Source organism: Heliangelus exortis, chromosome 1 (genome assembly GCF_036169615.1).
Source record: "Heliangelus exortis chromosome 1, bHelExo1.hap1, whole genome shotgun sequence".
Taxonomy (NCBI): domain Eukaryota; kingdom Metazoa; phylum Chordata; class Aves; order Apodiformes; family Trochilidae; genus Heliangelus; species Heliangelus exortis.
This window is the reverse complement of record NC_092422.1, coordinates 176,487,357-176,503,099: the sequence shown is the minus strand read 5'-3', so window position 1 is coordinate 176,503,099 and position 15,743 is coordinate 176,487,357. Positions and strand designations below refer to the sequence as shown.

Here is a 15,743-nt window from a genome sequence, read left to right as displayed (position 1 = left end):
TTGAAGGAGATGATAGTTGAATCTTCATTTTTGCCAAGACTGAAATAATTTACTCTGAATGCTGAGACAGCAGCCATGTGCTCCTTGCACAAGTGCAAAGAGACTGAAGAAGATGAAAGTTGATTTTTGTCATCAGTCAGTGCTCTGCCTCCAGGATCTGTCACAAGTTCCTTTTTACTAAAATAGTTCAGCCTGCATTAGATACCTACTCTACCTATAGAGTTACTACTCCACATTAGAATCACTGGGTAATTCATGAAGGACCTGAAGATGACTGTAGGCTAAGTGTTTGCTCCAAGCAGGGTCAGCTATGAGGCCAGACAGGTTATTCAGGACTATACAGCCGGGTCTTGAAAGCCCTGTAGGATAAAAAGAGGCTGCACAAATTGCAGGGCAACCTGTTCCACTGCCTGACCATCTTCATGGGGCAAAATTGTCCCCTTTCACTCTTCCACTGTGCACCACTGGGAAGAGCCTGCTCCTATCTCCTTGGTGAACCCCCATAGGTAGAGGTTGTTGGGCTCTTCTTTAAGCTGAACAAGTCCAGTTCCTTCAGCCTCTTCATAGGTGAAAGTGGCCTCTGACTGTCCTGTTATGGTGAACCTACTCTGAATTTCTAGTTTATCAATATCTGTATTGCACTGGGGCAGGGAGGGGAGTGTAAAACTACATGGGTCTAACTGATGCTGCTTAAAGGGGATAATCACTTTCCTTGACCTGTTGACTGTGATTCTAGTGTTACAGCCCTGGACTGACCTTCCTTGCTGCCAGATGAAGGATGCATGCAGGCAAGCTGACTGATGGCTCATTTTCAACTTGCTGACAACCAGGACACCCAGGGCCTTTTCTGTGAACCTGCCCCACAGCCAGCCCCCAGCCTGGGTTTTTCCAAGGGATGGCTTAAAGTCCTGCTTTTTAACAACTGTAGGTAATTAGGCAGTATTTCTATACTAGGCATACAAATTAACAACAGAAGAGATAAGATGCTACTCACTTGTCTGTTGACAGTGGAATAAAGAACCCCATATAAGGTATCTATTGACAAAGCTGAATAAGAAGTCAGATTGCATAGTGAAAAAGTAGAGGTTTCTAAAAGCAGCCCGTAGCTGGATGGGCAAAGTAGATGCTGTAGATGTCTGTCTTTAAAACCTACCACAAACTCGCAGTAAAAGAAACATTCCCTTTGAGTTCTTCAAACACAAAAAATGGGAAGATATGTGAGAATGTCCAGGGATTTACTAATTTACTTGGCATTTGTTTGTTTTCATGTTGTATGTAGCTGTCTATCTTTAAGAAATCTGCAGAGGTTCAATCGCATGTGTCAGTCACACGAGCCAATATTGAACAGCTAACTGGTGTCATTCATGTAGAAACATATTCTCTGTTCAGCCTGTTATTTAATGGGCACTCTATGCATCAAATCATGATCTCTGAAGTTACAACCATATTAAAAATTTTATATATAAAATGCAATAATTACACCTGGGGAAAAAAGAGAGCTATGGATAAAACCAAAACCACAAAGGGCATTCATATCTACAAACAGTAACATGGGTCCTGACAGTTGAATGAAAAGGAGTTAATTGGCTTTGAGAAAAATAGTCTGACAGACTGACAGAATTATTTCTTCCACCAGAATTGTAGAAAACAAATCTTTCACGTTATATCCTTTAACATGTTAAAACTAAAATAAAATCATTATTCAGTGTTTTAGAGCTAGATGGAGGGTAATTACAGCAATCTACAGGTTACATTTTCATATTGAAAGTGCAGCAGTGTTCCCCACACGCAGCATAGTTAATTGCTCCAGGTTGTTAAACTGCTCATTATGATTGCAATAGACACCTTATACGTAACAATATGGTAAAAAAAAAAAAAAAAAAAAAAGTCACATTTTGCTGCCTTCCAAAAGACAAAATGTTGGTCAGGTATATTTAGAAAGGTGGAACAGTATTTCAATAAATGCAGTTTGAGAAGCTTAGGAAAACTACTGACTTTACTCCAGACATCTGTCCTTTCAGCTTATTTTGTGATTTGGATAATCCATATAATCTTGTAGTATTTCTTTTCCTTTTCTGTAAAACTGGAAATGATATTTCCATCCTGTCTATCTGGACATTGATAATCAGTATGGTGCAGAGTTTGTCCTCTTTACTACACTGTCAAACAATATATGGCTAATGACATTGGGACTGCAATATGCACAATGACATAATAATCATTAATAATCCTCATTCTCAGCATTTCTTAGGAAAGAAAAATGTCAGAAACTCTGACTAGCCTCAGAGAAGAAAGCAATTAAAGCACGTGGTTTGATAAACTCCTTTCAAGACAAGAGAAATTGAGTTAAAGAAGAGCAGGTTTCAGGTGTTCTGATCTAAGCTTCCTTAGCTCTAAGGCATGTAAGGCATGAACTGCCATGTGGTAAAGGTACTTGTCAAGCAATTGCCCCAGTAAGCTGGATAACATCTGGGTGGATAAGAATAACCCCTTCTAAGTCTGTATTGCACTGAGTAACACATATCTATGGTATTAAAAGGCTGGTTCAAGTTTGCTGGTCTGGAATTGCCCATCTACATAAAATTTGTTTTCAGTTGTTATGTACAACTAATGATGTCAAGTTGGATTTCCTATATCATACTCATTGTTTCAGGTTTCATTACAGGGATTCAGTTTCTGCTCTATTGAATAATCAAAGCTAAGAAAAACTGAGATAACAGATTTTATAGAAGAGAAGAAAAGATGTGAATGTGAAGCTAACAAGCTTTGAAGTGTTGACATGGGGAATGCTGCTGAAGGAATCCCTAAATTCTTTAAGCCACCATAGTAACTGTGCCGTCTATAACAGATTTTAACTCTTTTTCAGGTTTAAAATATTCAATTTTTTGTCCTATTACAAACACAATAAGAAAGAAAATGATTGTGCCCAGATTACAAGTGCATCATTACTTCATTCATCACATCTGTCTTTTATAAATGCTCCAGACCTGTTCAGATCAAACTGATATAATTTGAGGACTTCTACAGTCAGTGATGGACTAGAATGATGAGGCAGACAAAGTGTGACAAAACAAAGCAAAACTTTTACTATTTTATCATCTGTCATCACAACATTGGAGTTCCTCAACATTTTAATAAATGTATTAAAAGAATACTTAGTTGCTGGTAACCAAATTTTATAAGCTAATTATTAACTAGAAAATTAAGGCCAAAATGTATGAAGTGATTTGCTGCTGCCACACAGAAAGACTACAACAGAAGGGGGCATTGGAGATCTTTCAAGAAAGTAGTAAGGATCATAATCATTATACTGCCCTTTCTCTCTGCTGTAAATACTGGTAAGAAGGACCAGCTACTGTTCTGCAATGAAGGTGGTAGGTGCAACATTACATCCCTTGCAGGTTTCATATTACTGTCATTATGACCCATCTCTCTGTTTAATGAGTTACATTCTGGCATGAATCAGCAAATGAGACAATAACTGCACCTTGATGAGCAGACCAGAGAGAACCCTAATAAGTAACATGATTGATCATTTGCAATGTACAGCTGCTCTACAGGTATGGTGGACTAGATCCTCTCCATCATGTATTTGATTCAGGAAGCTATTATTGGGATACACAGCAACTTCATAGCAGGCAGATAAGGCTGGCAGATAAGACTAAGTGGGCATAATGGTTTCTAAGCTTATGTAAAATTCATACCCCTTTCTGGCTAGTATGCAAGTAGTACTAAAATGTCTCATTCCCAAGAGGCACTATGTTTTGTCCAGGCATTATATTAATGTGAATTTATACTATGAAAAGCTACATGAAACCAGACTTTACCAGACCCTGTTTTATTGAAAAAGATTGAAAAATTGTTACAGGGGTACCCCCTACCTACTAAACACATGCTTTTATACAGCATTAATTTTCTCCATCCTACACCTACCCAGCTGTATCAACAAGTAGCATTCCTCTTGGCATACTGTTAAGTAGTTAGCCATGATTCCTGGGAAAATGCTGGCACTCCCATGGCATTATTATACAGCTCCTACATTGCAGCACACTGGTGTGATCCTCTTTGCCACCACATGGGTTCAGCTTGGGCAGCCAACAAGAGAAAGAAATAATTTAATTTTGTTTCACCTCACAAAAGACTGCCTGTCCCATCACTGAGGACAAAGCAAGAAGGTAGAAAAATTCATATAACAGTAAGCAATAGTAGAGATTGATAGGCATATTTGAGTCCAAACATGCTTGGTACTGTTTTCTTCAGGACTGAACACTAGCTGTAGAGTCTTGGAACTTGATGCTATAATGTAAATCTGTAAAAGAAAGAGCAGGCTGAGGAGGTTTGCATCACCATATCTTTACTCACGTTCAGGATGTTCTGCTACTACCAAACAAGAAATGCTAAATTTAATAGGAGCTCTGAGGTTATAGAGTTTCTGTGAGCAGATACATATACTGAATATTTTTTTCCAAGTAGAACAGGTAGCGAAGAGAATTTATGTCTAATAATTTACTTCAGGAAATACTTCCACAATGGTGTTTCTTACATATAGAGAGGCAATTCATCAATTTTCATCTGAAGGAGTAAATGTTAGTCAAGATTGCTATCATAGTAGCTACACTTGATTTTTCTCCATGTTCTACAATCATATTGATGTGATTACAAAATGCTAAAACCAGGATTATTTCATAATGAAGAAGAAATCCCACAAAGTATACTTTCCCATTCTTTTAGAAATGTCTATTTTGCAAGCAAACCATTTATAAAGCATGGTTTATGTTGTTAATGACTGGCTACATTTCTTTAAAATGGGAAGCCACGAAAGCCAAGTGCAGAAGTAAACTTAAACCCTGCACTGAAAAAAAATCTTACATAATCCTCCAACTGCCTTTAGCATACAGAAAGAAACAATATTGTATTTCATCAGCTCAGATAAACTAATAGTTTTGGTGCTTCTTTTTCCATTCAGTTATTGTCTTCAAGTGATGATCCTGTTTCAGGATCAGGATTTTGTTAATTAAAATACATATACTTCCTTTGAATTTATAAACCCTGGAAGTTTTTTAAACACATAAACTCTTATAATTTAGATTGGGATTTAACTTGATATCTTGAATTTTTTCACAGCTTTGTGAAGCTAAGAAAAATCTTCAGAGCTTATGCTAAATAGAGAGTTTTTCTCATATTAATTTAACTAAAATATAATTAAGTTCTATCAAATGAGCTGACTAGAAATTACAGTCTGAAATTTGCTAATGAGCCACAATCAAGTCAGAATGGGTTCTGTGCCCCTCAACATGTAAAATTACAGTCAAAAAGTTAGTGTAAACCCAGAGTGAATTTTAACCTGTATTTATTTAAAGTATCAAAGAAATTTGGATGGCAAAAGCTTTGAAGAAATGCTACACATATTAAGTAACTACCAAAAGTATTATGACATAAATTCCTCTGTGAAAAAGCATGTTTCTTAAAAAAAAAAAAGAAAAAAAAAGAAAAATAATAAAAAAGTATATTTGATTGTACAATTAAATTAAAAAATGAATTTGTAATTTACAAATTCATTCAACTTAGAGAAAAATTGCACATCCTACTTTCTGGTCCTTTAGTGTTCCCTTTGAGATGTGATGTATAGCCTTGTCTCTTTGAAGAAACATTATATGACATATTATACTTTTTCTAATGCTCAAAAAATCTTTTCTTGATAATGTAGAGCATTTGTACTTGATGAAAAATGTGAGCCACATTTTGAATTCCGAATATATGGCTACCTTTCCTGGGAGAAATATTAATTTCTCACAGAGCTAAGGAAAAAAATTCATTTTTATCTCTATGAAAAGGTATCTACAGACAAGTGAAACTAATGGTTCTACATGAAGTAACAGTATAGGATTGAGTCAAAAAAGACACAGTCTGTGCAGGTTAGGAACAGGATCATGTTATGGTTGTCTGTAATAGGGTGCACATAGACCTTATGGTATCAGAATAATTTTCCATGCTTTGTTCCCAGGACATCTATCTGGTTTATATTCATGCAGGTACCATCAGGACTGGAAGTCAGTTTCCAAAATATCATTCTACTCCTTGCAGGTATCTATTGATGACACCTGCACTGGTCAGCTGAATACCACATTTGACTCCATTGACTGTGGTGATGGAGTGTTGACTCTAATGGTTCACTTAGCTCTCACACAGACACCCATCTGTGAAAAAACAGGTCACTGTTTAGGATTAGGGTACAATGTCAATGCAAAGTGTAATTGCAGCTCATACAGAAGTATTCTGAACTAGCTAAATCTGATTGCACAAGCTACGAACTGTGGTACTAAAGCAGTAAAAAAATCTGACTTTTGTCCTGGTTTGGCCTGAGCAGCCTTTCTGAAGTTTACAGTTTCACAGCTATTGCCTGTACATGAGAAAGGAAAAAAAAACAAACAAAAAGACATGTGAGGAGACACAAAAAGGGCACTGCACATGACATTCTGTTGCCAGCTGACTCAGATGTTTAGTAGATGCAGCTTTGCCAAAGTTTGCAAGACACTGTTTCTTCTCAGAAGTGGTTTGCTTTAGCTACTGTTGATAAGAAGCTGTTTTGAATAATTTCAAATAGTATACTTGGAGAAAAATTTATTGATAATCAGAAAACACTCATAGTTTTCAATTTCCTTCTGACCTCTACTTTTGATTTTGTAATACTAAGCCTCTCTTTTCATTTGTCAGTTAAATTATTTTTTCCTCCTACTTGACTGCAAACAAAACTATGCTTGCCCAAACTTACTAAGTCTTTAAACAAAATTCATAAATTAAAAATTTCTTTATATTACCATTTGAACTTCAATTAAATCTTGCCCTAAAATAATTTGACCTAGTTCTATAATCCAGTGATTCTAATGATGAGAAGAGCCTTGGTTTAATTTTGACTGTTTTTACAGCAATGACAAAAAAGCCTCATTTATACAATTTCTGTATAGGAATGTTCAGACAATTGAATGCCAGCAATGAATGTGTTCTCCCAAAGCTTCTATTTCTTTGTGGACATATTCTTTTTCTTTCCTTGGACCTTCATATTTTTTTTAAGTTTTCAGTTTGGTTCTTTTTGGGTTTTTTTGTTTGTTTCATCTTTTTTTAAAATAATAAAAATATTTAAAATAATTTTAATCTATCTGACTTTATTTGATGTTCAGAAAAACATTCTATTTTCAGATTCATACAGAAAACTTTTCCAACTGCTGTGTTCTTCAAAAGATGAAATTAAATTAATTATATAGTCAAAATTCTCAATGTGATAGCACTGTGAGAATGTTGATATTAATAGACTGGGATAAATTACTGGAAGGCTAAAATAATAACTAATTTACGTAGCTTAAGCAAAAATACACAAGCCAGCATGTACTGTATTTTTTTTCTGCTTCTCTGAATAAATCATTTGTGTCACTTTCCAGCTGATCTGTTGGATCTTCCAGATTCATGAAATCAACCAAAAAACAAACAGGCACAAGAGATCATGTTCTTTTCTGGCCTACTCTATTTCTGCTGCATGTGTTTGAAGAAAATCACCATTACCTTTTATTTCTAAGCTAATTTGCCTACATTCTTTATACCATAAATTCTTTATTTCTTGATATAGTAATAACAGAATTGATCATATGTTTATTCAAGCTGAGTATGTCTCCTTGAGAGCATTCTTGTCAGTATTTATAAATTCTGAGAACACAACAATGCACACATCCAAAAGTGGCTGATTCAGCTCAATTGAGAATTTCCTTTATTTGATGTCAGTAAACCTTAAGTAAAACCAATCACTGTTAGTAGTCAGTTCTGTTAATATCTTTTTCATTGTCCAGCACTCATTAAATATGTTTGGGTGTGAAGCATTTAATATGGGAAAAGCCACAATAAAGTTTCCTCTGAGACTTTCTTCTCCAGGCTTAACAACCTCAACTCTTGCAGCTTTTCTTCATAGAAGAATATCTATCTCTTTCTAGGGAGCCCAACACTGGATGCAGTACTCATGCTGTGGTCATCTGGCAGTCATCTGAAGGGGGGATAATTGCTTCCATCTATTCCACTTAGCTTTTTCTGCCTTCTGTGAGCTGGTGTTCTTTGCCCAGAGACACAAGCAAAGATGTGTTTTCTCTGATTCTGTGTACTACATCTCCTAAACTTTCTCATGTAATGATAAATGCATTTTATGTCCTTTACTTCTTTAAGGAAATGACACCACATGATTTGGTTAGTTTGGAGGTACACATAAACTAATTTACCATATTCTGAATGACTGTTGGTTTAATCTAGACTGTTTCATTCTCAGCACACCCTGGATCACACTCATAGGTGATACCACCATCTTTAACATATTTAAGAAATTCAGATATGTATAGCTGCTAAAAACAGCAGGAGAATATAACAAGACAAGCAACAAGGAATAAGGAAAAGAAATTCTATCTGTTCAAGCTTTTGTATTAGAAAAGTACATAATTCACCTATCCAGCAGAAGGAAAAAGGCCTGTTGTGATCTCCCTGTTCATTGTCAGAGCTGATCATGAGATACATCCTATTCCTAACAAAGAAAATTAAAGCTGAAGCTACGGTAAAGACGTAAGATCTCTTACCTTAAAATTAACCAAAGTTCCTGTGTAACACAGGGATGTCAAAAGCCATATTTACACATCAAATGAAATAGCAGGATATCTAAACCAGAGACAACCTTGCTTCTCTTCAGAGTCTCCACTATAGATAAATAACACATTCAGCTATACTAGGAATAGGGGAGGTTGGAAATATAAATTTAACTCAAGTTTGTGGAAAAAAAGTGAGGTGAAAACCAAATTTTACCTCTGAAGTTCCTATCACAAGCATTAAATCTGCCTATTATATGGTTTCTGTTGTGCAATTGGATACAATTTTTTTATACATACAATTCAACATAACAGAGAAACACAGGATACAGTATGTTCTTACAGTATAAAAATCTCTGTCAATTACCACTGATTCTTGCCACACAGTCTTTGGTTTGACATGTGTAAATAAACAGCTCTTATTTTTGTCCACCGTATGCAAAAATATTGATTTATGTTGCATAAAGTTACTTAAGAAAAAATGCTACCTTTTTTTACACACAGAGCAGTTCTAACAATAAAAACAATTTAATTAATGATGAACAAAATGGGTTTTTTGACCCAAATTTCAAAGCTTTCTGTATTTTCCAAATTCTGTAGAAGGCAATGTGTGTTTCTGTAGAAGGCGATGTGATCTCCTTACTGTTTCTTGCAATATGTCAAAGTCAGTCCAGAGTAAAAAAATAAAAAAAAATCCAGAGTGAAAACAAATGTTAAATATTGACATTTAGAAGTATTCCTTGGTTTCTGGCTGTCATCATTTCTTTTTCCTCTGTCAGTTCTATATCTTCCAATAAATAGAAGAGACAGTCATGCTGTGATAGATGATTAATTCTTTTTAATTTCCATGCAAAGAATGTAGGAGCTTTCAGCCTGAGTAAACTTGTCCTCTAGACACAGGCTATGGTTGTTAGACTCCTTCTTCATACACAGTGGAAAAGTTAAAGAGTAAAAATGATTGGAGTGGGAGATAACACTTCATCTTCTCTTGACTGCAGACTGCGAAGGAGTAAGTCTAAAAACCGCACAGGAAAATGGGCATAAACCAGAAATATGAACTGGAAAAAATTTAATAATATTTTCCTTTTGACAAAAGAGGCAATAATTCATGCATAATAATTTGCTTAAAGTATTTTAGAAAGCACAAAGAAATAATTTTTTAAAAAGCCTGAACCAAACCAATTTGGTGTAATCAGTTCTGAGAAATGTTAGAGAATCTCTACTACATCTTATACTAAATACTGTTAATTCTACACAGATTTCAACAGATTTTTATCCTGTTCTCCAGTTTTCTTTAATTTCTTTCAAATAATGTGAAATTAACTCTCACTTCTTAAGACTGCAGTAAAAACCAGTCTTTCCAAAATATAAACACATTTTTATGAATCTGTAGCTGATGGGCTGTAACAGGAAATAAATGATACACTTTTTTGTGGTTCTGTATTTGAAATACAAGGCATAGAATTTAACTGGATCCTTGCATTGCTATTCATAGTTATATATGATGACAGAAACCCACATTATATAAATGGCCCTCCATATAAGAAGTTAAGTATTGCAGAGTTCTGTATTTTCTTCCTATTGTTTGACTGATGCAGTGAAGCTGTTCTTTTCTACTGGTTAGAACCTTTTTTTCTACCTTTTAGCATATTTAGTGGGATTTTTTTTGTTTGAGGATAATATTAATACTACTTAATTAATTTCTGCTTTCTTGGTATTTAACTTCATAGTTTTGGAGAGAACATTCATTTGCGTGGGCTAGAAGAACCAAAACCTTTTTATAGTTCTGCGAGGCTTTTTTCTTTGATCAGTTTTCAATGCTGATATTATGGTAATTTCTCTTAAAATTGATGTCATTTTTGTTTTACTCAAACAAATATATATTCTAACTGAAGCCTGCACAATCACAATTCAATCAAATCTCTGTTTAGCTACTGAAAATAACTTGAATGATGTAGGCTAGGAGTGCATTTGCTTTTTAGACCTTTTTCTTTGCCAAATTGCCTGTATAATTGCAATATTTTCATCATGTCTTTCATAACAACAACAACACATTATTCTTCTGTTGAAGATGAGAAATGAAAAATTACTTTATAACACTTCTGTCCAGTTACAAAAGTGTACTAAGTTCTGTGCATATATGTATATATAAAACTACATACAATGCTTGTAAGCGTTTTCACAGGAGAAAAATAACTAATATTTGTATTTAACTATACTTTTATGTTTTAGACAAGTTGCCAGATGCTCATTTAATTTACAGAATGTGAAACTGGCATCAGTTCCAAAGAGGAAGAGATCCCAAGTTTATTCTGATGCCATAATCTGGTTTTATAAAGGTAGCAGAATGTGAATGTATAAATTTTTATGGCTATATAGGTTGTTTCATGGACTTATCCAACATAAACCAACATAAAACAATTTTACAAAACAAAATGTATGTACTTATTAAAAAATAAAATAAAGGCTTACCTTGGATGTGTGCTTGAAAGCATTAAAGGAACTCTTCTATGTGGAGTCCTGAAGTGCAAATGGCCATTCTTCAGGAAGAGTATCTTAAAGGTACAGGAGAATGTTGTTCCTATCTGCCAAAAGAGGAGCTGGTGGGGAACACAAGTCTGACTGAGAGACATTTGTCTGGAATCCAGGGGAAAAAAAAAAAATGAAATATTTGTAAACTTTGAAGAAGGGGCAAGCAACTCAGGGGGCTACTAAAAAGATGCCATGAGGTTAAGCAGGGAAAATATTTGAAGGGTCAAAGCCCAGCTAGAACTCAATCTGGCTACTGGTGCAAAAGCCAATTAAAAACATGTCTATAAATACATCAGCAACAGAAGGAGAGATAAGCAGAATCTTTATATTTTATTGGAGAGGAAACGTAGTGACAAAGGATGTGAAAAAAACCTGAGGTATTTAATGCCTTCTTTGCTTCAATCTTTACTAGGAAGACCGGGTAGTTCTCCAGACACCCAGACCCCTGAGCTGGAAGACAGGGACAGGGAGCAGAGTGAAACCCCCATAATCCAAATGAAACTGGTTAGTGACCTGCTGCACCACTTATGTCTGTCTGGATGGAGAGACTCAAAAAGTTGTGCTGAATGGAGTTAAATCCAGGTGGTGGCCAGTCACAAGTGATATTTCCCAGGGCTCAGCATTGGGGCTAGTTCTGTTTATATCTTTATCAATTATCTGGGTGAGGGGATTGAGTTAGAAAGAATTAGAAAGAATTAGAAAGAATTTTTTCACGGAAAGGGTGATCAGACATTGGAACGGGCTGCCTGGGGAGGTGGTGGACTCTTCGTCCCTGGAGACATTTAAAAAGCGACTCAATATGGCACTCAGTGCCATGGTCTAGTGACTGTGGCGGTAGTTGTTCAAGGGTTGGACCCGATGATCTCTGAGGTCCCTTCCAACCCAGCCTATTCTATGATTCTATGATTCTATGAGTTCACCTTCACTATGTTTGCAGATAATACCAGGCTGGGTGGGAATGTTGATGTGTATGAGGGTAGGAAGGTTCTACAGAGGGACCTGAACAGTCTGGATCAGTGGGCCAAGGACAATTGTATGAGGTTCAACAGGTGCTGGCTTCTGCACTGAGGCCACAATAATCTTGTGCAATGCTACAAGGCTGAGCAAGAGTGGCTGGAAAGATTCCCAGAGGAAAAGGTTCTGAGGGAGCTGACTGACAGCCAGATGAATATGATCCAGCAGTGTACCCAGGTGGCAAAGAAGACCAACAGCATCCTGGCTTATATCATAAATAACATGGCCAGCAGGACTAGGGAAGTGATTGTCCCTCTGTACCCAAGACTGGTGAGGCCACACAGTGAATATTATTGATTTTGGGTCCCTTACTACAAGAAGGACACTGAGGCACAGGATTATGTCCAAATAAGAGCAGCAAAGATGGTGAAGGGTTGGGATAATGTGTCTTACGAGGATATTCTGAGGGAACTGGGGTTATTTAGCCTGGAGAAAAGGAGTCTTATTCTCTAAAACCACCTGAAAGGGTTGTCAGACACTGAAACAGGCTGCCCAGGGAAGTGGTGGTCTCGCCATGCTCGGATGTGTGTAAAAAATGTGTGGGTGTGGTGCCTAGAGAGATGGTTTAGTGGTGCACTTGGTAGTGCAAGGTTAATGGTTGGGCTGGATGATCTCAGAGTCTTTTCCAACCTAAGGGATTCTGTCGTTGTCTGATATCTGACACAGATGTTTTCGTGTAATTATGTGAAATTTTCATCAAGCAATTCCACATCGATATTTCCACCCTACATTTGAGGTATTTAAAATAAACTTTGGAAGAAAATTTATTACCAGGTGAAAAATCTTTATTTAAAGAAGATTTAAGATACCAAGTCATACTCTTCAGCTGCAGCACTTTAAAAATTTTCTTATTTTGAAAAGATGAAAATGCAGAAGAGGTATAGAGAACATTAATGATGAATCATTTAAAAAAAAAATCTGAGGGAGCCCATGTTTATAGTTGTATGAGCTTTTGGTAAAATACAGAATGCTTCTCCATCATGCTGATCAGAGCAATGTTGTTTTCAGGTTCACCCTCTGAGCAAGACCGTTATGTTCATAAGTGTGATTATTTGGAATATGATACTGAAAAAAAATCCTTCTGTTTTCCATTTGAACTAAAATTAAATGTCAGTATTGGAAAATTAACCAGAAATTATTCGAGTGCTGGAACATCTGTTTTCCCTAGCAGAGCAATAGGAATCAAATGCAGCTTAGGATATTTCTTCAACGCATAATCCCTCTCGCTTTAGTTCTTGAATAGAAAGACTCCTCAACATGCCACACAGAAAAAACAGTGAAGAGAAATGGATTATCTTAAGAAAGATCAAGCACAGATATGAGGGTTGTTGTGTATATGCCATTATGGTTGGTAATTACAGTCACAAGAGAGATCCTGGAAAGTATTATTTATCCGTTCCTGCTGTTAACAGCTGCTTCTTATAGTAAAAATTCTTTATTGCTTACATTTTTTTCAGTCTATTTCCATTAATTTCTTGAGTTAAATTTCAAAAGAAAAGATTTGGAAAACCTTCTTGATTTATATCTTTAAAGCAAATATGTATGTACACTAAAGGTTATTTTTTTCATTGGAAAAAAATTTTCCTGAATGCAAGCTGAGTTTAGGTTTTTAAAATATTCCAGAGAAGCAGTTTTTTTGGTTTTTGGATTTTTTTTTTTTTTTCATTTGAGATATGTTTATGGAAAGTCATATTTAATTTTTAAGCAGTTGGAAATTTGCCATAAATTCTCAACAAAGGCACCATGTGTTTTATTATTATATGCTATAATGACTGTAAAATTGTATTTACTGTATGCACAGAGATTCTTCTTATAGTTCTGAGGGTTTTTTAACTCAAGATAATGCACAGTGTCTGTATGTAGATGGGGAAAATAATTTTGTAATAACAGTGTAGTTTCAAAAAAAATCAATCTTTCTAACGATAGATATACTTTTCTACCAACAGTAAATCTGTGAAATCATCTTAGACAAAAAAAATACAGTTTGAATCAGTTTTTGTCAGACAGTACAATTTTTTCTCTACCGAAAACTTTGCTGATTTATTATTTCTTTATATTCTTTCCTTAACATTTCGTTATAAGTAAGCCAGAAGTAAGGAGGAGTGATATATGATTGGATTTCCAAATTGATCTCAGTCTAATATTATGGCTTGAGGCACAGAACACTTGGACACAGAGAGGTTAGATGACAGAGAAGTCTGTTCAAAATAAAAAGTAACTATTTTCTTTCAATCTGATAAAACCTTTTTTTAATGTCTATTAAAATTTAGTTTGCTCATTTCAGCTGTGGATGAAAAAGATTTGCAGAAACTATACCACATGGAAAGGAAATGGCATACACAGTCCAACAGCAGATTCTTACTTAGAAAAGGAGAAAATTGCACTGAGTCATATTTTATTCTTACTCCCTCAACAACTTCATTGCAGCTATTGAAGATGAATAAAGCTGGAACTGAAAACAAGTTAGCTTCAAAACCACAGAGAAAAAAATTAAAAATTAAATTGAGACTCACAATCATGAACAGAGACAGGTCAAGGCTACTCAGATGTGTAAAAATAACTTTTCTTTCTATCAAATGAGAAACTAGGTATAGACTATAAGGAGAGAGGTAGTCTAGCCTAGATCACTCTTACTACCAATTTTAATACCTTACTTTGTCAAACTGCATATGTTAATTAAACTAAGCTTAAGATTCCCACAGCAAAGATATCTTTGTATGATGCACACCACAGAGTCACTTCATAGATGTAGAAAAATAGAAAGATATAATAAAATATACAGGGCACAATTCAACTACATTAGATTGAAATTATTCATACTTGAAAAATGTACTTCCTTTCTCTCTACATTTATATATATGGATATACATACTCTGTCTCTACAATTGTGGCTACGTAGATAACTTTATAATTTGTACAACAAAGACAATTTGTACAATTAGATTGTAAGATCTGTGAGGTCTATGTTATGATATCATGAAATAAAATTGAAACCTGTTAGATTTTGATCTAAAACTTCTGATGTGTTGTTCCTCTCCATTATTCTGAATCAGATGAACATATGAACATATAAACACATTTTTCCTTTTGAATCATATCCAAATTCTAAATATTCTTTGACATAGTCTAGGTGAAAGCCAGGCCTTAATGAAGTCCACATTAAACTTGCCTGACTAACTATGTAATTAGGAGATACGTATGTATGCTATAATCTTCAAATCAACTTTTTGAATCATAGGACAGAAACAGGGATTTCAAAGGTACAATTAATCTGCCCTACATAGCAAAACATGTCTGGGTGATTTTCCTTTTTTTTTTTTTTTTTTTTCTCTTCTTTTTTTTTTCTTCTTTTCTCTTTTGAGTCTGTTTCTAGTATAAACAGCTTCTAATTCAAATAAATAGACTCTCATTTGTTTCAGCTTTAGACTGCAACTTCTTGCAAGCTTTCATTTAGCTCCCAATTGCAGTCTTCTATTTATCATCAAATGGTTTGTGTTTTGTCACACATTTTCCATCTCCTTTTTCTTCTCACGTCCCTTACTTTGTACCTGAGTGATATATTTGCAAGTCCAATGTACATGTTCA

General features: G+C 35.2%; 1 long non-coding RNA gene across 1 annotated transcript in view; it reads left to right on the top strand.

Moving 5' to 3' along the window:
• The first annotated feature begins 5,266 nt into the window (after positions 1 to 5,266).
• Positions 5,267 to 15,743, top strand: part of LOC139791489 (uncharacterized) — a 267,301-nt gene continuing 256,824 nt past the window's right edge. Inside the window, exon 1 of the long non-coding RNA XR_011723940.1 lies at positions 5,267 to 5,277. This is a non-coding gene — a long non-coding RNA (uncharacterized lncRNA). The remainder of the gene's footprint in view (positions 5,278 to 15,743) is intronic.